The sequence below is a fragment of the Callithrix jacchus genome, chromosome 5, assembly GCF_049354715.1.
Source record: "Callithrix jacchus isolate 240 chromosome 5, calJac240_pri, whole genome shotgun sequence".
Lineage (NCBI taxonomy): Eukaryota > Metazoa > Chordata > Mammalia > Primates > Cebidae > Callithrix > Callithrix jacchus.
This window is the reverse complement of record NC_133506.1, coordinates 28,559,123-28,583,238: the sequence shown is the minus strand read 5'-3', so window position 1 is coordinate 28,583,238 and position 24,116 is coordinate 28,559,123. Positions and strand designations below refer to the sequence as shown.

Sequence of the window (24,116 nt, the reverse complement as noted above, 5' to 3'; positions counted from 1 at the left end):
TCCCTGCCCAGCCCTGGCAACCACCATTCTACCTTCTGTTTTTATAAATGTGTCACTCTAGGTAGCTCATATAAGAGGAATCGTACAGTATTTGTCTTTTAGTTAAATGACGGATTTCACTGAGCATAATGTCCTCAAGTTTCATCTGTGTTGTAGCATGTGACAGAATCTCCTTTCTTCTTCAGGCTGAATCATATTCCATTGCATGTGTCTATATCCCACGCTCTCCTCATCCATCCTTCTGTTGATGGACACTCGGGTTAGCTTCCTTGATCACGTTTTTATTTCTTTCATCTTCCATCATCAACCCCTGCTGACAGTATCATTCAGAGTGCGTGAAGGTATTTGGATAAAAACTATTGTTTCCATCAACTATTTCCACTTGAGCATAATCATTTGAAAGGAAAAGCCCAGACAGGCGCAGTGGCTCACGCCTGTAATCCCGGCACTTTGGGAGGCCGAGGCGGGTGGATCACAAGGTAAGAGATCGAGACCATCCTGGTCAACATGGTGAAACCCTGTCTCTACTCAAAATACAAAAAATCAGCTGGGCATGGCAGCGCGTGCCTGTAATCCCAGCTACTCAGGAGGCTGAGGTAGGAGAATTGCCTGAACCCAGGAGGCGGAGGTTGCGGTGAGCCAAGGTCGCACCATTGCACTCCAGCCTGGGTAACAAGAGCAAAACTCTGTCTCAAAAAAAAAAAGAAAGGAAAAGCCCTAGGCATTTGAATGTGTTCAGGATTGTATTTTAGCCACCACAGACCAAAAATAGGATGTATACAGAGGTAAGAACACCATGAATGGCAGCTATGAGCATTCTAAAGAAATTATTAATCTAACATACCAAGACAGTATTTGAGACAATCCCTAGACTATATTCTCTGCCCTGTTCTAGGGCAGAGAATGGAAGGTCTCTACAATGAATGGAAGGTTTCTAAAAACATGGCTGTGACGTCTTGCAGCTCCTCCCATCAAAAAGTGAAGTCTATTTCCCCATCCCTCAAGTCAGCTGGCTTTGAGCCACAGAATGTCGCATGTTCCAGAGCATAGGCCTCAAGAGAACTGACAGCTTTCACCCTTGCCCCTTGGAACACTCTTGGATGATGTTGGAAGCTACTCTGTGAGGAAGTGGATTAAACCTCCTAGAGGGCAAGGGCCACTTGGAAAGCCTACCCCAGCTGACAGTTCCAAGTGCCAGCATTGAGTGAGGCCATACTGACCTTCCAGCCCCACCGACCTCAAGCTGAATCCAGCCGCAGAGGAGAGCCCTGGAGAAGCCAGCAAAGGAAACACCCAGCTAATCCACTCCATCACCATCACAAGAAGTAATAAACCACTGCTGTTTTAAGTCACTGTGTTTTGGGGGTGGATTCTTATACAGCAATAGTTGATTGATACTCTGTGTAGGCACTGAATTATCTCAGGGCCCACATTACATTCTTAAGTGTTTGTTTGTTTTGTTGAGTAAACAATAATATTTTTTTAAAAAAGGACAAATAGGGAAAAAAATACCTCTAATTCTACCAAGAACTGTTAACTGATGTTAATATTTTATTATTAATATTCCTTTCTTCAGTACATAATTTATTTTTACTTTCATTCAGCTATAAGCCACCCAAAAAAAGTGGTTTTTTTTTCGATAACCTAATATCTGCTTGAGGCAGTGTGTTCAATTGACTAGTATTTACTGAGCATGATTAAAAATAATCAAAATTCAATTGTCCCAGTTACAAGCTTTGGAACCTTGACAACCTGGATCCGTTGGTTCACTGCACTTACCAGAACCTGAACTACTTACCTGGCTGAGTCTCAGTTTCTTTATCTGTAAAAAGTGGGATAATATTACCTGACTTACAGAACTGCACTGAAACGATAAGTGTGATTGTGTGGGGAAGCTGTGGAGCTGAGGCCCTGGAACAGAAGGAACATGTGATAAAGAATGTCTTCCACGCCACAGAGAAACCTCCAGGGGAGAAAGGCCAACCCCAGCAATCATACGGAAAATCTCAGCCAGGCGACCCTGAGCTGAATTCTTAGAGTAACGGGATTTACTGCCTGCCGGACAGCTATTTCTGTTCAGAAGTTTTTCATAATACAAAGTTAAAATCTATCCTGCTCTAATTTTCAGCGATCTATCATCATGATTTCAACCCTCACATCTAAATAAAGCAGGGAGATAGTAAATTCTCTCCCACGTGGGAGCCCTTCCAGCACTTTCCAATAGAACTTCCCGTGATGATGGAAATATTCCACATCTGTGCATTCAGTATCAAAGCCACTAAGCACCTGTAGCAATTGCTCACTGGGATGTGACTTGCTACAACTAAGAAGTTGAATTTTTATTTTATTTTATTTTTATTAGCTTTAAGCGGTCCCATATGGCTAGTGGCTTTCAGATTGTTCGTAAGTGTTGGACATTAAAAAATAGCAACAAGAGTCCCCTCTATTTTCTTCACCAAGTCAAACATCATCCGTTCCTTTACACATCATCCACATGTGATCATCTGAGTCCTTTACATCCCAGTTCTGTCTTCAAGGATTCACTCTAATTTTCCACGTCCCCGTGAAAGGGTAGCATCAGAACTGAACCCCTCTGCAGGTATCCCACAAAGGGATACGAAATTCTGATGAATAGAGACAGAGCAGCATCCCTGAGGCTGGCCTTGCATCCTTCATTTCTGTATTCCTAGCATCCACCCCAGGAGAGAGCTCATTCATAATTGATGAGTGGATGAATACATTTTCTCAGCAGGGTGGAATACAGTGGAACTCTCACTTCCTTTGTTCCAGATATGAATTTCCATGACTGGAATCTAAGGACACGTTGTCTCTTTTTTTAAGTTAATTTGGTGGGGGGAGACATTCTTGACCTATATTGACCTTACTGTCAACTAATTCCCCGCTTCTCCTCCAACCTTGTGCTGTTGGGTGTGGCTTTCCAAATGCAAGTCTTTGCATTTAACTCCGTGATGTGGTTTGAATATTTGTTCCTGCTCAGATCTCATGTTGAATTATAATCCCCAGTACTGGAGGCAGGGCCTGGTGGGAAGTGATTGAACCACGGTTTAGCACTATCTTTTGCTGCTGTTCTCATGATAGTGAGTGAATTCTCACGAGATCTGGTTGTTCAACGGCCTGTGGCACCTCCCTACTCTCTCTCTTGCTCCTGCTCTCGCCATGTGAAGTGCCGGATCCTCCTTTGCCTCCTGTCATGACGGTAAGCTTCCTGAGGCCATCACCATGCTTCCTATAAAGCCTGAAGCACTGTGAGCCAACTAATCCTCTTTCTTATATATACTACCCAGTCTATAATTGCTCATTATAAAATATAGCAATGCAAGAATGGCCTAATGCACTCTGAATATCTTTTTCTCTGATGTTTCACTTATGAAGACTGTGAGGACTCTGATTCATATGCCCACAAGTATCTGTGGGTCTCCACACCAACTGAAGATGGCTGCCCCTCTGGCTGGATAGCTCATGGTTTGACTGTGGACAGCCATCTCTCTGCCAGGATTTGGAAAAAGCACTCACTCTTCTGGGGAACAGCTATGCAGGTTTGCTGAGCAAATCCCATGTCTGTGAGAATAAACAGTTATCCCTACTCTGAATGGACACACAGGTCCTAGACAGCTGAACTTGGGAATAAGAGCAGGAGCTGGATCCTGGCTCCCTCTTCAGAGCCTCCTGTTCTAATCCATGTGATAGCCCACCCAGTACAGATGATTCCTGACTTATGATGGTTGGACTTGCCACTTTTCAACTTTACAATTCGGGGGTAGCCCCATGACAAGTGGGAAGCATGTGTACACTGCTCCTGACTTAACACCCTTATCTTCTATAATAGCACTATACAAACTATCTGAGGGTAAGAACCAGGGTTTTCTACATTTTTTGATCATCCTCAGATTCATACTTTTGTAAAATACAATAAAAATAATCAGGAAAATAAAATTTTAAAAATATAAACCCAAACTTTATTTTTACATTTCAGTAAATATAATCAAAACAAACCTAATGAGAAAAAATAAAAGAATTATAAAAACTGGACATGTTCCTTTGAAGACGTATGTAGGCAATTATCATAGAGAATTGCAATTATACTCATGGTTTTTCGCTCCTCAGCAGTTAAAATTGTAGGACAGTAAATCTGGGCAATCCTTCCTTTAACAGTCCTTCCAAGGGAGGTGGGCTGTGTCCCCTCCCCTTGAATCTGGACAGGTTCTGTGACCACATTGACCAATGAAATGTGGGATGAGTCATGCTTTACCACTTTCTGGGCCTGAACCTGAGGAGACTGGAACTTTCTACTTCCTGTCTCTTGGAGCCCTACAACACCAAGAAGAAAATCTAGCTACCTTGCTGGAGCCACCACAAAGAGAAACTCTGATTCTATCTGGAGATAGCCCAGTCTTCCAGCCATCCTCTCCAAAGCTCCAGGAGGTGAGCAAAAATGTCTTAGACCCTTCAGACCAGAGTAGCCACTGACCGACTAATACCCAGGGATCCCAGCCAATGCCATGTAAAGCAGAATTGCCCGCTGAGCCATGCCTGAATTCCTAACATAAAGAATCACTAGATATAATAATGGGCCAGGCATGGTGGCTCATGCCTGTAATCTCAGCACTTGGGGAGGCCAAGGTGGAAGGATTACTTGAGCCCAGGCATTTGAGACCAGCCTGGGTAGCAAAAAATGAAAAATTAGCCAGGCATGGTGACATGTGCTTGTAGTTCCAGTTACTCAGGAGCCTGAGGTTGGAGGACTGCCTGAGCCCATGAGTTGAGGCTTCAGTGAGCCATGAGCCAAGATTTCACCACTGCACTCTAGCTTCGGTGACAGATTAAGACCCTGTCTCAAAAAAAAAAGAAAAAAGGGTAATAAAATGGTTGTTGTATTTAAGCCCTTAAGTGTTGAGGGTAGTTTGTTTTATAGAAATACATAACCAAAACGAGAACTAAACAAAAATACATGAAGATTTTAACACAACAAAGTCTTCTGCTTACTTGTTAATTTATATAACGGAGATTGGATGGACAACAAGTCTTCTCACAGGGCACAGTATCCAGCTACACAGTTTCTAGTTTGGCTTGACGAACACTCACAGTAGAGAAACCCGTCCACAAAGGTACCGTTTGTGGAACTTCTTTAAACAATTTCGATACATTTATAATATCCACTTTAAATTTTTATTCCACATAAAGTGAGACAATATTTTCAAAAGTCATCTTCAAACCTTCATCAGAAGTCAGTTACAAAACTTTATCCTGTAAAGTAACAGGATACAGCGAAGATGACGAGATGCTTCCTCCACGATTGGATTACATAAGGTTGTGATTTCACTTTGCTAGTAGACTCTTCCCTTGTCAGTTCTGATGAAGCAAATTGCCATGCAGAGGAGGCCCTCATGGTGAGAACTGATGGTGGCCTCCAGCCAATAGCCAGCTAAGAGCTGGAGCTCAAGGATTCAACTATCCAGAAGGAACTGAATTCTACTGTGTGCCAGAATGTGGGCGCCCCCGTGGTGCAGCCTTCAGATGAGACCCCAGCCATGGTCTCCACTTTGATCCAGCTTTATGAGAAACCCAGAGAATCCAGTTAGGCCATGCCTGAATCCCCAACCTTCAAAAACTATGAACAGACTGGGCATGGTGGCTCGAACCTGTAATTCCAGCACTTTGAGAGGCTGACGAGGAATGATTGCTTGAGACCAGAAGTTCAAGACCAGCCTCCCTGGAGGTTGCGGTGAGCCGAGATCGCACCATTGCACTCCAGCCTGGGTAACAAGAGCGAAACTCCGTCTCAGAAAAAAAAAAAAAAAAAAAAGACCAGCCTCCCTATCTCTACAGAAAAAAAAGAAGAAGAAGAAGAAGAAAATTAGCCGGGTGTGGTGGCACATACCTGAACTACTAGCTACTTGGGAGGCTGAGGCAGGAGGATCATTTGAGCCCAGCCTGGGCAATAAAGTGAAACCCTGTCTCCATAAAACTAAATAAATACAATTAAAAATGAAAAGCTGTGAAGAAATAAAGGTGTGTTAGTTTAGGCTGCTTAGTTTACTATAATTGGTTATGCAGCAATGGGTAACTACTATAGATTTGGGTACCTGGAAGTGGGGTGCTTCCATAACAAAGTAAAATGTGAGCGTAGCCCTGGAGCCAGAGAGTGAGCAGCTGCTGGAAGGATTTTGAGTGGCATCAGAGAAAAAGTCTAGAGATTGGTCAGTCGAAATCTGGACTCTGAGGGTGCCACCGGTAAGGACTGAAAAGGAGTAAGGAGCATGTTCTTAAGAGCTGGAGGAAAGGGATCCTTGTTATGTGGAGGCAGAAAGCTTGGCAAAGCTGTCATCTGCAGTTACGTGGAAAGCATAATATGCACCTGATGAACGTGGTTCTCTAAAGAGATTTCCAAGAAAAGAGCTGAAGATATCATTTGGTCTCTTCTTGCAATTTATAGTAAAATGTGAGAAGAGGTATAAACTGAGAGAAGGACCTTAGCAAAACACACCTAACTTTCATCTCCCACTGGCCCTGTACACTTTATTCAGTGAGGGAACTCTTTCCCTGACACGGATGGAAACTCCACCAGAGCCTCTGATTTTTCAGCTCATTCCTGGGGAGCAGAAGTCTTACGAGAACACTTGAAGCCAAAGTCTCAGTGTGATAAATCTAAGCATCCGGTTAGTTATCAAAAGGCATCTCTCGGTCAGCAGTAAGACTTCTCCCCAACTTTCTCATATCTGTCGTCATGTCCCCTGCAGGCACAGGTGTGGGTGGCCTCTTCTCTCCACCTGTCTATGCCCACCTCCTCCTCCATTTCCTGGTCATTGTTTTGGGCCAAGCTTCCTCCCCAGAACCCACCTGGGTGAATATGGCTGGCGCATGGGGAAGAGGCCAGGCACTCGGCATTCCTTCCTAAGCTAGGAGGTGCTCCCCTCTGTCTGGCAGGTATGCTTTGGACATTCTCTCTTGGACACGGCCTTGAGCCCTGTGGAGATTCCCTCAGCCACTCTTCCTGCACATCCCTTGCCTCGGGCAAACACATCTCTATGCCAGGCAGCCCCTTGAATTGTCCCTGCGGGCCCCTGGGATGCAGAGGTTCGGTGGATTTTGCACGGAGCTAAAGAAGCTTAGGCCTCACATTGAGCATGACAATTTATCAAATGACTTCGGCAACTCTTAAGATTCTAGGATAATTTTTCTTCATTGCTTTAATAATAGTTTGAACTACATGAGTGAGTTTTGCACAACTCTTCTTAACATTGTATTTTTAAATTAAAGTAGCGTCAGTTCATCTACATCACTGATTGTTTCAAAGAACCAGTGAGTGCCTGGGTTTATTCTTCAACATGATTGTTTTTCTATTCACAAATTCACTTGTTTCTGATTTTTGATCTCTTTAATCCCACCTTCCTGCTTTATTTAGATGTATTGTTGATCTGTTTTTTTTAACTTCTTGAATAGAATACTCTTTATTTTCATTATTTCTTATTTAATAATGAAAGTGTTTACTTGCTTTCTGGAATTTATGGAATTTTTGTTGTGGCTTAAAATGTGGTCCCTTTTTTGTGACTCTGACTGGGTGTCTGAATAGAAGTATAGAAATTTCAACAGAGGTGCATGATGTGGCTGATCTATCATATGTGAAATTGATCTGTCTTATTAGTTATCAATATTTTTACTTTTTATTTTGAAGAAATTCAAAACTACAGGAAAATTACAAGAATAATGTCAATGAACTGCCATATATGCTTCACCAGCTACTCACACTTTGCCATTTGTATGTGTGTACAGGTATGTGTATGCGTATGTGTGTACATGTGTATATGTGTGCATGTATGTATGTGAATGTGTGTATGTGAAGATGTGTATATGCAGATGCGTATATGTGGATATGTACATGTGTATATGCAAGTGTGTATATGTGGATGTGTGTGCATGTGAAGGTGTGGGTGTGTATATGTACATACATGGATATGTGGATGCATGCATATATGTACGTATGTGGGTGTGGATGTATGTGTGTATGTATGCATGTGAATGTGTGTATGTGTACATGTGCAGATGTGGCTATCTGGCTGTGTGCATGTGTGTGTATATGTGTGTATGTGAATGTATGTGTATGTGTACATGTGTGGATGTAGATGTGTGTATATGTGGAGGTGTGTGTATGTGTGTGTGTATATTAATATGCATATGTGGATGTATACTTGTGTGTGGAAGTCTGATACATGGATTGTGTCTATATATGTATGTGAATGTGTGTGTATGCAAATATGTAGATGTGTGTGTATTTGTGTGTGTGAACCATTTAAGAGTAAGTTGCAGATATAACAACCTTTCACCCCTAGATTCTTTACCATGCATCACCTAGAAAAAGAACCATCTCTGTCAACCACAGAGCAAATATTTAATTCAGGAAATGGAATCTTGATACAATGCCATTGTATAATATCAAATATATTTAATATGATCTTTACTCACATTTCACCAGTTTTTCCAATATTCTCCTCCAAAGCAATATTTTTCCATCCGTATTCCAATCCAGGATACTTATTTTTTTGTTCCCCTTAACCTGTATGATTGAGAGAGATCTGGCGGACTGTGTGGTATACATTTCCCTTTGAGTTTTCTGTTTGCTGTCTCTACTTTGATGCTACATCCATGTATATGCATTGGGGCACTGTGTTTGGTAATGTGATGTCATCCATTCGAGGATGTGTCCTTCCACCATAAGGTCTTTCCTGGGGATGAGGACACTTCTTCAGCTGACCCAGCCTAGACTCTCAAGCTGAGTAGACTGACTTGGTGAACTTGTGCTGGAACAGCTGAGAGACACCACATTTTCTCTAGAGGACTCCATTTAAGATCAAAAGGATCCCTGCATTTCAAACTCCATTTCTGGGGCAAAAAAGACTTCTGAAGATAAACTCTTATTGAGATATTTCCTGTTAAGTAAGAAAAAAAAAGGCTGAGTGCCATGGCTCATGTCTGCAATTCTAGACTTTGGGAGGCTAAGGTGGGAGGATTACTTGAGGCCAGGAGTTCAAAAACTGCCTGGGCAACATGGCAAGACTCCATCTCTTAAAAAAAAAAAAAGAAGAAGAAAAAGGGTAATTTGAAAAGGATAAAAAATAAAATGAAAACAGGATAAACCAAACAGAAACAAATGAATCTAATATTACTTCAAATGAGTAACATATCCATACTGGAGAAAAGAACAAAAAAATTTTAATTAAAAAAATTATTCCAAGTAATTTTGAATCCAGTACTCTATTTCTCCTCAGTTTAAAACCAAAAAGAACTAAATAGATATTGAACTTCAATTAGAATGTTTGTTTATCTCAACGGTATGTGTTTACAACACTGAAGCTTTTTCTGTATTATGTGGGATTAAGCAAATGAATAAATAATCAGAGCCACGTTTCCCACCATTGAAAGAGGGAATTAGAAATAGTGAACTTGGCCAGTCGTGGTGGTGTACACCTGTGGTCCCAGCTACTCAGGAGCCTGGGGTGGGAGGATAACTTGAGCTCAGGAGGTCTAGGTTCCAATGAGATATGATCGCACCAGTGTACTCCAGCCTGGGTGACAGAGCAAGACCCTGCCTCAAACAAAAAGGGAGAGAGAGAGGCTAGGGACAGTGGCTCACACCTGTAATCCCAGCACTTTGGGAGGCTGAGGTGGGCAGATCACAAGGTCAGAAGTCTGAGACCAGGCTGGTCAATATGGTGAAACCCCATCTACTAAAATTAAAAAAAAAAAAAAAAAAAAAACCGAAAACAGCCAATGTGGTGGCACATGCCTGTAGTCCCAACTATTCGGGAGGCTGAGGCAGGAGAATCGCTTGAACCGAGGAGGCGGGGATTGCAGTGAGCCGAGATTGCACCACTACACTCCAGCCTCGGCAATAGAGGGAGATGCCATCTCAAAATAAAAAAAAAGAGAGAAAGACAGAGATAGAAAAAGAACAAAAGATCAGAAGAAAGAGCAATGGCAACAAAACCAAAATAGACAAATGGGATCTAAACTTGAGAGCTTCTGCACAGCAAAATAAAATATCATTAGAGTGAACAGGTAACCAACAGAATGGGAAACAATTTTGCAATCTACCCATCTGACAAAGGGCTAATATCCAGAGTCTACAAAGAACTTAAACAAATGTACATGAAAAAAAACAAAGAACCCCATCAAAAAGTGGACAAAGGATATGAACAGACACTTCTCAAAAGAAGACATTTATGCAGCCAACAAATATATTTTAAAAAGCTCATCATCACTGGTCATTAGAGAAATGCAAATCAAAACCACATTGAGATACCATCTCACGCCAGTTAGAATGGAGATCGGACAACAGATGCTGGAGAGGATGTGGAGAAATAGGAACACTTTTACACTGCTGGTGGGGGTGTAAACTAGTTCAACCATTGTGGAAGACAGTGTGGCGATTCCGAAAGGATATAGAACTAGAAATACCATTTAACCCAGCAATCCCATTACTGAGTATATAACCAAAGGATTATAAATAATTCTGTTATAAAAACATATGCACACATATGTTTACTGTGGCCCTGTTTACAATAGCAAAGACTTGGAACCAACCCAAATGCCCATCAATGATAGACTGGATAAAGAAAATGTGGCACATATACACCATGGAATACTATGCAGCCATAAAAGAGGGTGAGTTCATGTCCTGGGGAGGGATAGCATTAGGAGAAATACCTAATATAGATGATGGGGTGATGGATGCAGCAAACCACCATGGCACGTGTATACCTATGTAACAAACCTTCACAATCTGCACATGTACCCCAGAACTTAAAGTACAATAATAATAAAAAAGGAAAAAAAGAACATAGAAAAAAAAAAGAGAGAAAGACAGAGGGAAAGAGAGAAGATGAGAGGAGAGGAGAGGAGGGGAAAGGAGATCCATGGAAAGTACCAGATAAGTCTAGAATACTTTGTTGTGCTAGAGCACATAAAGAAGTGCTCAAAAAATAATGCGATGGGCCAAAAGGACTCTGGGGCCGGCTTGATGGCACGCCCTCTGTAAAAACCCAGGACAACCTGAGCATCAAAATGATAAGATGGTAGCAGGTCATAATTCTTCTAATAAAATAAGAATCCATAGACCGTGCCAGTATTAGTTAGTCAGTTATCTCTTGAGAAAAGGTAAAGTCAATTAAATAATTTGAAACCGCTAGAGTAATGAAAGTCACTAAGAAAGGCCTTTTAGTGACCTAAGTTCTAAGAACTGGGAAGGCAAAGTGGAATTACTCTTACCCAGAGAACTCCTCCTGAGGGCAGGACTATGGTGTCTAGGAGGAATGCTGTAGCCGCAGAGCTTTGGGCTCACCCCTACATTCTCTGTAGGGTAGGTACTAGGGAAGGGGTCCCTTCCCCAGATACGATAGCTGGAGAAATTCCAGAACATGCTGGAAGTACCCTGCCTCTGTTTGCTGTCACATTTATTTTCTATTGCTGTGTGATTAATGACCACTAAGTTGGGAACTTACCCAAGGCAAACTTAGCCTTGGTACAGGTTAATGGGGTCCTGTGCACAAGGACTTCCCAGGCTGAAATGAAGGTGTTGGTTGGGGCTGTTATCCCATATGAGGCTTGGTGTTCTCACCCAAGCTCACTGGTTGTTGATGGAATCCATTTATCTGTGGTTGTAGGACAGAGGTCTCTGGTCAGGGACTCCTCTCATCTCCAAGGCGGTGCTCTGGTTCCCGGCCATTAAGCCCTTAGGTAATTCCCAAAGGGGCTGTTTTCTTCCTTCCTGGCAAGCACCAGGTCACCCTGGATGTTTTACCCTCTTCAAAAGGGCTCCCATGACTAAATCAGACCCATCCAAATAACATCCCCTATGATTAACTCAAAGCTAACCGGTGAATAACCCAATCACAAAAGTGACATCTTGTCGTATTTGCAGAAGGGAAGCGTTCATACCAGGGTGTATACCAGAGGGCTGGAACCTGAGGGGCCCCCTTAGAATTCTACCTCCCACAACTGCTGGTAATAGGAGAAATTCAGCCAGGAATTCAGTCTCACCGTGATAATAAATCACTGTACAGATGGTGAGAGTGGCTTATACCCCAAAACCTATGTATTTTGCTTAAAATTTTAAGAGAAAAAAAGCAGCAAGAGCACTTGTGGTAATTCATCCTAAGAATATAATTGAAAAATATACACTCTGGTATGTACAAAATAACGCCTGCAACATTGATTTTACAAGTGGAAAATTTGAAGCCAAATAAGTATCTGTCAGTAGGAGACTAGTGAAATAAAATTACGGATCATCTTTTTACATGTTAGATCTATATTTACTCACATGGAAAGGTGTCCTGGAGATCCAGTCAGATGAAAAACAGCTTACATAGTCATGGACCCCAAATTATTATTCCAAACCTCAATTATTTTATTTATACATATTTACTTATACCTATGCATTTAGAAATCAAGAAATACATGTATCAAACTGTTAACAGCTGTAACCTCTGCAGGGTGGGATTACCAGGGTCCCTTCGCCTTTCACTGTATACTTCTGCACTATTCAGATTACTTCTAACAAGAACTTAATTTTCTTATAATTAGCAGCAAAAAATTAAGTTAATTCCACTTTGAGAAAAAAGAGTAAGGACTCTTAGAGGGGGTTATTATTTTCTCTTTGGGTCACTAAAATTACAATTCGACCTTTTTTCCCTCCACCTTCAATGTTTCATACCATCTTGTCCAACAGTACTAAATTGAATGTTTTTTGAGAAAAGAAAATTTGAGTTCCTTGCTGACGAGTGACAAGTGTATGAAATGCATACAATGACTGGGCACGTGGAATAATTGGGCCACAAAGTAAACGGCCATAATCTCTATTTCTAGAACAATATGGCAATAACCGCACACTCAAAGTCGTTTATGTACTACAAATGTATTACTTGCTTATCAGCTTCTGATTCATTTACTTTTGAAATTTGCTTATTCCTTCTGTTAAAACGCTGCTAAAACCATCAGCCAGTTCATCTTTAAGAAAATGCGCACTGGCTCTTGTGTCATATTGATTTCTCAATGTATCATTACGGTTAAGTTATTCTACACCAAACAATGCTAATACTCTGAAATAATAATAGATTCCAGCCTTGCTACAGTTATTAGCTTCCCACATGTGGCCATCTTTGCATGTTAAGAATGAATACAACCTTCAAGAGCCTCTCATCAATTTTGCTCCCAAGTTCTCACACACAGGCTGTGTGCTTTCCCATCAGACACATTTTACCCAAATAATCTTGCAAAGCAGTCATATTTTGGAAATGTCAAAATTAAAAATCATGTTCTGTATGTGCAGATGGCAAGTTTGGCTTCTGTAAGCAACAGAAACTCAAGACCCAGAGAAGCAGAAGTTCTTTTCCAGGAAACTGCTAACAGAAAGCTCCAGCAATACGACGCTTCAGACAATGCCCTGGAAATAATACATTAAAGATTGTTACGCAATCTAAACAACTCTCCTGGAAAATCTCAGCTGTCCTCACTTCCCCTGTGAAGGGGAGCTATACTTGACTTCACCGAGATGGTGGAATCCTTTCTTGGGAGAAGCAATTCCCTGTTTAACTGCAATAGTCTACATATTGTCCTTGACAGTTCAATTTGCCGTTCAGCCAGACTGTAAAATAACAATAGCACTGGGGCACCATCTGTTCCACCCAGGTGTGTGTGTTCTGTGACTCTGCTCCGCTTGCTGAGTATGACAGGGTGGGGGGTTGGTCTCTCAGCTTCTGTTTGGTTTTCATCATCTAAAGTGCCTTCTGAGTGGCCTGAGAGCATGGTTTCGTGCCTGGTACTCTTGTGTCATTATGTTCCATCTCAGAACATGACGAGTCACCTGTAGGTGTTTGTGCCTGGAACAAACGCAGTGTTTTCATCTGAAATAGCATAGGCCCAGTGAGTTTAGATTTGGCAACGGTTGTCTCTGCTCTTGGTGAAAGGACCTCTGTGCCAAAAAGTAAGAGTTCCATCCAAAGCACAACTTTCCTGTAGGTTTTGGCACTCTTCGTAGGAGGCACGCCATAGCAACAAGCGGAAATAAACATGTCTTAGTCCCTTTTGTGCACTAGAACAGAATGCCATAGACTGGGTAACCTATAAGAAGAGAAAATCATTTTCATAGAGTTCTGGAGGCTGGAAAGTCTAAGATCTAGGTGCTGGTATCCAGCGAGAACCTTCTTGTTATGTCATAATATGGAGGAAGGGGAGAGGGTGAGAAGAGAGGCAACCGACTCCCCAAAGCCTCTTTCTAAAGGCAGTAAGTCCACCCAAAGAGGGGAGCCCTCCTGGCCTAATCAAGTTTTAAAACCCCACTTCCTAAAACCATTACATTGGCAACTAAATTTCAACGTGAGTTTTAGAGGGGCGAGCATTCAAACTGGCAGAGCCAACTTCCGAAACCACCTGAAAGCCCACAGTTCTCCAGGGTTCTCAGGCTGGCTGAGTTTTCTTCTCCCAGTTTTATTTAAAGTAACCTATCTGGGCCAGCAGATGAACTGCAGTGGTATAGTATGAATGTCATAGAACATGCACGTATCCTCATTTTAAAATGGAAAGATCGGCCCTTCGATGATTATATAGACCATTAAAGAAAGGTGGTCTGAGTGTCCCCACCTAACAGTCCAGATGAAAAAGATGATAAAATCAGAGTTCCGAGTACATGAAAATAAACGTTTTGGGTTATTTGGCTAGTACAGCCTGAAGCAGCCAGCAGCAGGTTTGAAATTTGCTTGGCCACTCACGTTTTATCACAAAAATTCACATAAATTCTGTTTTCCCCTCCACAATATATCTGTAATGTCAAAAAAATAGTGTTACCAACATTTCCACGTAAGAGGAAAGAGGAGCCATCTCTTACCTGTTTTGCTGCATAACTTGCAAGATGCTATATTTATACACTTCTTTGGAATCAGGACAACTGGTCCCTGTTGAAGAGAGCTGCCATTGCACCTCGGAGTTGGCAGTAAGCAACTTCTTGTCTCTGTTTTGGCACTGCCATGGTTTGAGAATCCAACCTTATGAATCACGCATTAAAATATCCCTCTAGGAAAATGCATACATACACACGCGTGCACACACACACACACACACCCTGCACTGCACACGTCAGATAAAGTATTGAAAAGCCTGGCAGGAAATAACACCAGAGAGCAGCATTTGAATGAAGGACAGGCGAACTCAAAGCAAACAGACCATACTGATCTCAGATCCTACCTAATTATGGAATTACCACTGTCTTGTCCCCTGGCGTTGTCGCTTACTTCGTCTCTTGGCATTCTTTTTCTGGTGCCTTCTCTTCAGCCTCTTCATTTCCTCAATATTATTTTCCAAACTCACATATTTTAAAGTAACACCCTGTCCCTCAGGTTCTTCTCTGTTTCCCATAGCACACATAAAGCCCGGTGCCTCCTTCTCAGGCCCACTTTATGTGCTCCAGCCCTGCTCATCCATTCCCAGTGCTGGCTGCATGTCTTTTCCATGGTCCAGAGAACCCCCACCAATGAAAAATTCTGCTGTCACCTGAATTGAAGCCTGGTGGGATCTTTGCCTATCACCGCTCCCCTTGAGATCCTGTCCTTTGCAGGACAACTCAAGGAAATGACTTTGCAAAGGCAGTGAAAGTTATTAGCGTAAAAAATATGACAAGACTGGCTGTCGCAAGGCAAGTGCCAAGAAGGAAGAAAGTAGATAGCGACTGCCTTCCTCCTGTGCAGACGAAGAGAGTGGCTGGCGTGACTGTGGGAGGCAGTGAAGGGGTTCTTTGGGAATGCTATGAAGATGTATATGAAACACTTGCAGATTTAATGATTCATCTCTTTTAAGATCCACTGTCTCCAGGAACTACATTATTGACCAGCAGGTAGACACATAGACTCATGGCTTAGGTTGGCAGTATGTAGAGAAGTGTTAAATTCAGCCCTTTCATCCAGAAATTCTTCTAGGAAAATATTCTAAATAAATACTCCCCTACGATTCAGAGATGAGTACATTCAAGGATTGTTTTGGTGCAATATCAATTGGAGTTAAATTTGGAAACAACTTAATGTCCATCATTAGGAGATAAGTTAAAGAAATTGTGATACATTAATACTGTGAAATATTATGCAGCCATTAAGAATTAGAGACCTGAAGAGATCTTCAAAATACATTGATAAGTGAAAAAAGGCAGACAGAACAATGCATACTGTATGATAATATTAAATATATATATATATATGTCTGTGCCTGTGTACATGAACATATGTACATTGTATGTGTGTAAATGTAGACCCAGTGCTGTCCACATAAGGGTTTATACAAATGAGAATTTTCCCACAAAGCACTTTATTTCTATTTGTTGCGGGGGGGAAAACATTATAATAAGTAAATCATTAAAAACCCAAACAGATAAAATGAACTTTCCTTCTAAGACCCTCTGCGAAGTTACATTCTAGATACTAGAGCTCTAATTGACTAGAAATGAACTAATCAGAACCCCAACCAATTTTTGACATGCTACCTCTTAGAGAAAGGTGAAAGTTCATCATTAGAATAAACTTGTTCATATCAGGGCTAAAGCATCTACTTCTCCCACCCCAAAAGGAAAAATCCAAGTCATTCCCTAGAATTAGGAAACGGTCTGATCACACACACTCTTTTTGTCTTCAGAAACTGGGCAGTAACTCCAGAAACCACAAGATCCTCTTAAAACGCTCGATTATCTTTAGAATACTATAATCACATTGGAAGAATGTAGATGATACCCATTCTAGAAATACTTCTCACAACAGATTAGAACAAAACAATTATAGTAGCTCTAAATTAAATTTTAAGTGTTTTACACATAAAAATCCCACTCCTCCAGCACTGTGGTAGTTTAAATTTTTACTCTTAAAATGATGTCGACTAGATGGGAATAAAAAAAAACAGCTGAACCAAAATCCCACTAACGATTTGTAGTTTGGGTTAAAAAAAAAAAAAACTTTTTTAACTCTAAACATTTTAGGAAGTAGTTGATACTGATGAACTTGACACCATCTTTCCTCAGGGATAATAGCAAGCAGGTTTTAAAAACTCAGAAACCATCACACAGTGTCTCCCCCGCCACCTCTTCGTCCCGCATTTACATCATCTGAAATTCTTCAGACACGTCTCTCAATTCAGTATTTTATTTATTTATTTTTTTATTTTTTGAGACGGAGTTTCGCTCTTGTTACCCAGGCTGGAGTGCAATGGCGCGATCTCGGCTCACCGCAACCTCCACCTCCTAGGTTCAGGCAATTCTCCTGCCTCAGCCTCCTGAGTAGCTGGGATTACAGGCACGCACCACCATGCCCAGCTAATTTTTTGTATTTTTAGTAGAGACGGGTTTTCACCATGTTGACCAGGATGGTCTCGATCTCTTGACCTCGTGATCCACCCGCCTCGGCCTCCCAAAGTGCTGGGATTATAGGCGTGAGCCACCGCGCCCGGCCTCCTCTTTTCTTTTCTTTTTTTTAATTGCATTTTCGGTTTTGGGGTACATGTGCAGAACGTGCAAGATAGTTGCATAGGTACACACATGGCAGTGTGATTTGCTGCCTTCTTCTCCTTCACCCACATCTGGCATTTCTCCCCATGCTATCTCTTCCCAGTCTTTTCTTTTTTGAGACAGAGTCTCGCTCTGTCATCCAGGCTGGAGCACAGAGGCATGGTCTCAGCTCACTGCAACCTCTGCTCCCTGGGTTCAACCAATTCTCATGCCTCAGCCTCCTGAGTAGCTGGGATTACAGGCACGCGCCACCATGCCCAGCTAATTTTTTGTATTTTTAGTAGAGACGGGGTTTCACCATGTTGACCAGGATGGTCTCGATCTCTTGACCTCGTGATCCACCTGCCTTGGCCTCCCAAAGTGCTGGGATTACAGGCTTGAGCCACTGCACCCGGCCTCAATTCAGTATTAACCACCGGAGAGGAAAAGACTAGGGGCACACTTTTGAACACTTATCAACCTTGGCTGTTGGAACAATTTGTTACCTCCACCTCCATATGGCCCCCACATTTCCTTTCCTTCTCTGCCTTCACCAGAGGCAGAGAGCAGGAGTCCCACTCCCTCCCTGCTGCTGATCTTTCCTATCGTATTCAAAACCATTGGTAAGTTTCCCTTCTGCCTCAGGAAAGAGACACCCCCATGTGATAGGGAACATGAATATATTTCTGAAGTTTTCGGAGCATCCTCAAAAGCACAGGGTGGGAAGAGTAATCCACCACCACTCTTCATAAAACAAGAAAGAAGCATCTGCCGTGTCCTGCCCGAACGAACAGTACAGGACGTTCACCTGGACAGTTGGTCCCTGTAAATCCCGAGAGACATCCTGCATTATGCATCTTTTGGAGTCTATCAATATTGATGCTGTGTTTACGAGCCGAGTCACCATCAACCAAGGTCTCTCTTGTCCCCTCCAGCCTGCCCTATGTAAACACTTCTGTGATTCCAAGCCTGCGGTTTCTGGGAAAACAGTACATCTGATTTTCTCCTCATTCACAGAAATCATCTGTTCCTGCCATAAGGGCCTGTGAAAGGTCGAAGACTGGCATCCTAACTTTTCCAGGTAAAAACCTCAGCCCTGCATACAAATGACCTTCCAACTCTGCAGACATGGACTAAGAGAAAAGGTGTGCTCAACATCTGGCCACAGAAAACTCCACCATTGTAACAATGAAGTGGTATTTCCTCCAGGATGGAAACACGTGCTTGGGAGAATAAACAAACCTCTGAATGCTATCTGTAACAGCTCCATCTGCTGGTTCCCAGATAATGTTACAGATCTGACAGGTGGTCATCGATCATATTGATCCAATAATAAACAGTGCATTATAATAGAAGTTTTGTCGTTTTTCTTCTCAATTCATCCAGAACTGCTCCTGCCCCAGACACCAGCTAACATACGCAAACAGCAACTGGGGAGGCTAAGATGGAGAACAAGGGTGGCTTTGGAAGACAATCTAGCTAAATGAGAACTCTCCAGAATAAAGGATTTAACAAAGGAACACTGGGGCCCTGTCTGCCCATCTCTGCAGCAGCAAACAATAGATCTTGCTATCCTGTCCCTTGAGTTTTCCTCCCCTAAGGTGGAGGTAGTGATATTTGTAAGTCGGGTCCAAGTATGTTAAGAGGATTACAGTAATGAGGCCGTGCTTGGGATGCTGTGAGCTCCTAAAAGTCATGAGTCATATAAAGACAGAGGCATTATAATTACATCTTTATATTCACTGGAAGTTGTTATTAAGCCTAAAATCTCCCATTAATTCAGTGAGAATTAGATGTCTATCAGAGACATACAGTTAGATATTATAATATAAGAAAAAAAAAAGTAGATTTGGTGGGAAAAAAAAAAAAAGATGTGTAAGGGCCATAGTAGGCAGAGCTCAAATAGGCCACGTTCATCGTTGCTTCAGCAGGAAAAACAGGTCCAGGAAACTTTCTTGTCTTTTTTATTTAATACATATATGCCCACTTTCCTAATGGGATTGCTATCCCAAATTATTCTCATCTGCTTAAAAGTCATATACCATTCAATCCCAGAGGCCCACCCAAACCCAAGGCGTTTGTACTCAGAAACAGGCACTAGAATCGGACTACACTTTGGCATTATCAGGATACCATGGCTTGTGGGCTTTGGGCCTTCCATGACCTTCATCACCCCCACTCTACACCCATCCAAAGTGTCCTAGGTTAAAGTGTGCCCCCTCCTCTCCAGAGAGAGGTATGCTGCAGTCCTAATCTGCAGTCCCTCAGAATATGACTTGATTTGAAGACAGGGTCTTTATCAACATACTCAAGTTAAATTTCAGTCCTTAGGGTGGCGTCTAATTCCAACATGACTGGCCTCCTGGTAAAAAGAGGAACTTTAGAAACATGGACAGATGGGTAGAGACAGAGAGAAGATGGTCATCTCCAAGCTAAGGAGAGAGGACTGGCTCAGACCCTGCCTCTCTTCAGCACTGCTGCCAACCCCTTGAGTTTGGACTTTTGGCCTCCAGAAATGGGAGACTCTAAGGTTCTGCTGTTTAAGCCACCCAGTTTGTGGTACTCGTTACCACAGCCCCAGTAGACACACAGTTTAAGTAAAAACAGTTAGCTTGTTAATGTATCAATTGAATTATTTTAGAACAAGTCTAGAGTCCTTTCATTCCCTCTGTGACAGGCAGAATGGCCATGCCATTTTCTCTGAAATGAAATCCTTACAATATAAAAAGTTGATCTGCAAACAAGTTTAAATGTTAAACCCAAGAAGATTTATAAATTCTGAGATGATCTCTAAATTGACAAGAGGAAAGAAAAAAAGGAAACCTTTTCCTCATTGCCAAGTCCTTTATCAAGTTCACTTCCATGATGCTTCCCATTGAAATTGAAAACTGTCAAAGAATAGCTGAGATTTATGATGAGTTGTTTCTTTCCCCAACAGAACATCAACACCAGTTAAAATTTGACAACCATAATCTAGATGACAATTTTGTGATTGGGTCCAAATGTAATTTTTTCTTCCCCTGCTGCTGTAATTGACCAGACCTTATCATTTACTTTATTGTGATATCAGCCATGATACCTTTTCTCCCAAAAGATCACCCAGAGCGTGTAAACTCACCAGGGTCAGATAAATATTAACTTCTCAAGGAAAACCCTAGAGGGCTCAAAAGCAGAACTTGTAATTCCGCCAACGGACTATGCATCACCTATGGGAAGCTGTCCGGGATGGGGAAAGCAGAACCAAGTATAATTACCTTCATTCTCCCGCTCCTCACATGTTAGACACGTCAGAGAGTCAGCAGCCATGAATCCAGAATAATTCCGTGAAATGCCAGTCCACTCGCTCTGCATATCTTTTCCTATGTGTTTTCCTCCCAACATTTACATTTACACAATGCCTTCTAGGAAAAGCCTAGGCTTGCTGTTCCTTCTCCGTGTTGTACCTGCCAGAGCAATATGCCCTGCCTTGACATCCCCTTTCTTAGTGGGGCACTCATAACCCCCATAGGGATTAAGGACAGGAATTGGAGGGAGCACTGACTGTGATTCATGCAGTGCGAGAGAGAAGGAGCTAACCTATGGTGAACACACTGTGATAAGAGACAACTGTCCCATCCTCTAGACTGCCTTGAGCCTGGGGCCCTCCTAACCACAGGACTGCTCCAGCCTAGGGCTTCCCATCTGTAAGATAAATGCACCATGAACGCAAATCCTCCAACCAAAAAAGCCAAAGGATCAGACTGACATGTCAAATTCAATACCACTTTAAACCAATGCTACTGGAAAGTGACATGACCCTCCACTGCAAACCTCCAGTCTTCTGCTGCAGCTTTTTATTGCAAAGCGACAACACGATGCCTGAGGCAGTCACTTATTTAGTCTCCAATGCCAGCGGCTGAGATAAATACTGTCCCTCATCGCCACCAATAGAATGGACCGAAGAGAAGGAAAACACTACAAAGGAAAACAAAATTAAAAGAAATGGAAACGAAGAAGAAAAACCAAGTACATACAGAAAAAAAAAAAAAAAAACAGGAGAATTCAGGCAATGGATGGGGCCAACCCGTGGGTGAAAAGTTGTTGCGGAAGATGGGAATATTTACACAGGGACGAAGATCACTGAAACAATGCAGAAGGTCACTCACCCCTCAATGACTTACTAATCACTAATTCACATGAGGTGATTTGGTGGTCACCACCTTAACCAAGTGATCAAACTCAGCCTCTCTATAGAACATTATTTGCCTCCTAATGAGATGCAATGTGACACACTACAGTGTGGCATTCTTCCCACAAACGTGTAGCGTATGCCTTATCATGACGTCAGATCTGGCATCCACTTTACGCTTATTCAGGGGTAGAGGAACAAGGCAGATAACACCAGGAAGAAGCAGTCTGGTAAGTCCAGAATGCAGGTGTTCTAAAAATGCCCTGGGTTCTCCAAAGTCAGCGGAAGGGAGAGAGGGAGGGAGGCAGGGAGGAAGGAAAGAAGGAGGGAAGGAATGGAGGGAGTGAGTAAGATAAGGAAGACTATTGTCAATCAAAAAAGCGTAAGGACATTTAAACATTTTGAAAACCAAATGCAGTACATGAGCCTTGAATAAGTCCTGGATTTGGAAAAAATAGACTAGCTACAAAAATACCTTTTGTTTTTGGTAAAATGGGAGAAATGTAAACAAGGAATTAACATCACACAGTATTACATAACTATTGTTAATTTTTAAGGTGTGGTCATGGCCTTGTGATTATATTGAAGAATTCTATTTTTAGGAGCCTTCTGCTGAAATATTCCACGGGGAAGTTTCTGCAACCTTCATTCCAAATAGTTCAGCAAAATGAAAGTATACTTACACCGAGTGATAAAATGTATGTGGCAAAACACTAGCAAATGCTGAATCCAGGTGGAAGGCATGCAAATGTTTACTGTTCTTTCAACTTTTCTAGGTGTTTGAAAACACTCAGAATAAAACTTGGGAAGATGGGAAACAATTTTCAGGATCTTTCCCCAATGCCTCTCTCCCCTCCAAGTTTCTAGCCCAGATAAACAAGAGCTGCACTGACTTGTTAAATAGCTTTACTTTATTGAGATGTAACTCATGCATCATACAATTCACCTGCTTAATGTGTACATTAATATACCCATTGAATTTGTACTGCATGTGGCTTTTAATATGCTCACAGAGTTGTGCAACATCACCAAAATCAATATCAGAGCATTTTCCTCACCCCAAAAAGAAACCCCACACCCCTCAGCCCTCAATCCCCAGCCCCCCAGCCCCTAACTCCCAACTCTAGGCCACCGCTGGTCTAGTTTCTATATCTAGATGCATCTGATTGTTGCCTCTTGAAGATTTTATACATGTTGCCAAATTCTTTGGCTGTTGCCAACTCCTTAACAAAACAATCTCTGTCCTGAAGTGTCTGGTACCCCAGTTCTTTGGTTCTCTGCAAGAGATAAGAAGGAACTGGTATCACTCTTGGCTTCTGAAAGCCCAAGAGCCTGATAAGACCATGCCTCTTGCCTTCAGGCTCTGCTACGGAAGGCATTGGAGGAAAAGCAGCAGTTCTGCTGGGAAGCAGAGCCTACCCTTTCACTTGGTGAGGGCCCAGGAAGGGACATTGCCTGTCTTCAGCTCCCCATTGTGCATTGGGATCCTTGCAGATGCACGTTGCTTCCTGACAGCCCCTTGTGGTCTGGGTTGGGGGTACTTACTTCCTTCAGCCTCCACCTCAGCTCTCACCTTCATTGTGCCTCTCTGGAGGCCACACAAGAGGCTCAGGTAAGGTGTGAGCAAGGCCCTTAGCTTCCTTGATTTAATCAACTGTGTAGCAGTGCCAGCAGCTATAACAAGCAAAGAGCTTCTCTGTGAGAGGTCTACTGAATAACTCTTTTCAAGACAATTCCATTATATCCTAGTTCAAGTCAAAACACGCTGGAGTGTTTGTTTCAGCTGACTGTGTGTTGACTTGTAAGTGAGAACTAACCACTCCCAGAGAGGAACAGCACAAGCACCTTGCAGCTGATGGTGCCTCTGTGGAGAGCATTGTGGAGAAAGGTTTTTCCAGTGTGAAAATCTGTGCATTTTGAGTCCATGAGTAAGACAGGAATGTTTCTGAAGTAAGAATAGCATAAAAACTGGTGGAACTGAGGACAGCATGCGATCTGTCACGGCTGGAGGGCATAGCGTATGAAGTTTAGCACTGGATTGCCAAATAAGCCCAAAGAGAAGACACAGGAGTTGTATCTAAGCAGTTGTATCTCATTTAAAGCTTGCTCCCCGCTGCATCTTCTTCATCGTGGATTTTTATCATCAGTTACCTGGTAGACGCCCTGCTACATTTGCTGGGCTCAAATGGGTTTTCCTAACTAGGGAATGATGCAAAGCCTGGCTTGATGTACTCTTTGCTTTGTGTCTCTCAGTTTTCCACCCTGGGAGTACCAGACGCTGACTTTCTAAGCTTCTTGTCTGCATCTCAGTCCCTGCCTAGCACCTATCCGTGGTACATGCAGGAAGAAAGCACGAACCTCTTCACAGAGCACTTGTTAGATGAAGACACCCATTCCCACAAGGACTGTGAGTATGAAGGC

At 42.3% G+C, this 24,116-nt stretch overlaps 1 long non-coding RNA gene across 1 annotated transcript; it reads right to left on the bottom strand.

Annotated features, from left to right (window-relative positions):
* Positions 1 to 12,304: 12,304 nt before the first annotated feature.
* On the bottom strand, positions 12,305 to 15,030 carry LOC118153587 (uncharacterized). The gene is made up of 2 exons (XR_004742837.3): positions 14,897 to 15,030; positions 12,305 to 14,133 (listed from the first exon to the last, which is right to left on the bottom strand). It is a non-coding gene; the product is annotated as an uncharacterized LOC118153587 (long non-coding RNA).
* Between the last annotated feature and the right edge of the window lie 9,086 nt (positions 15,031 to 24,116).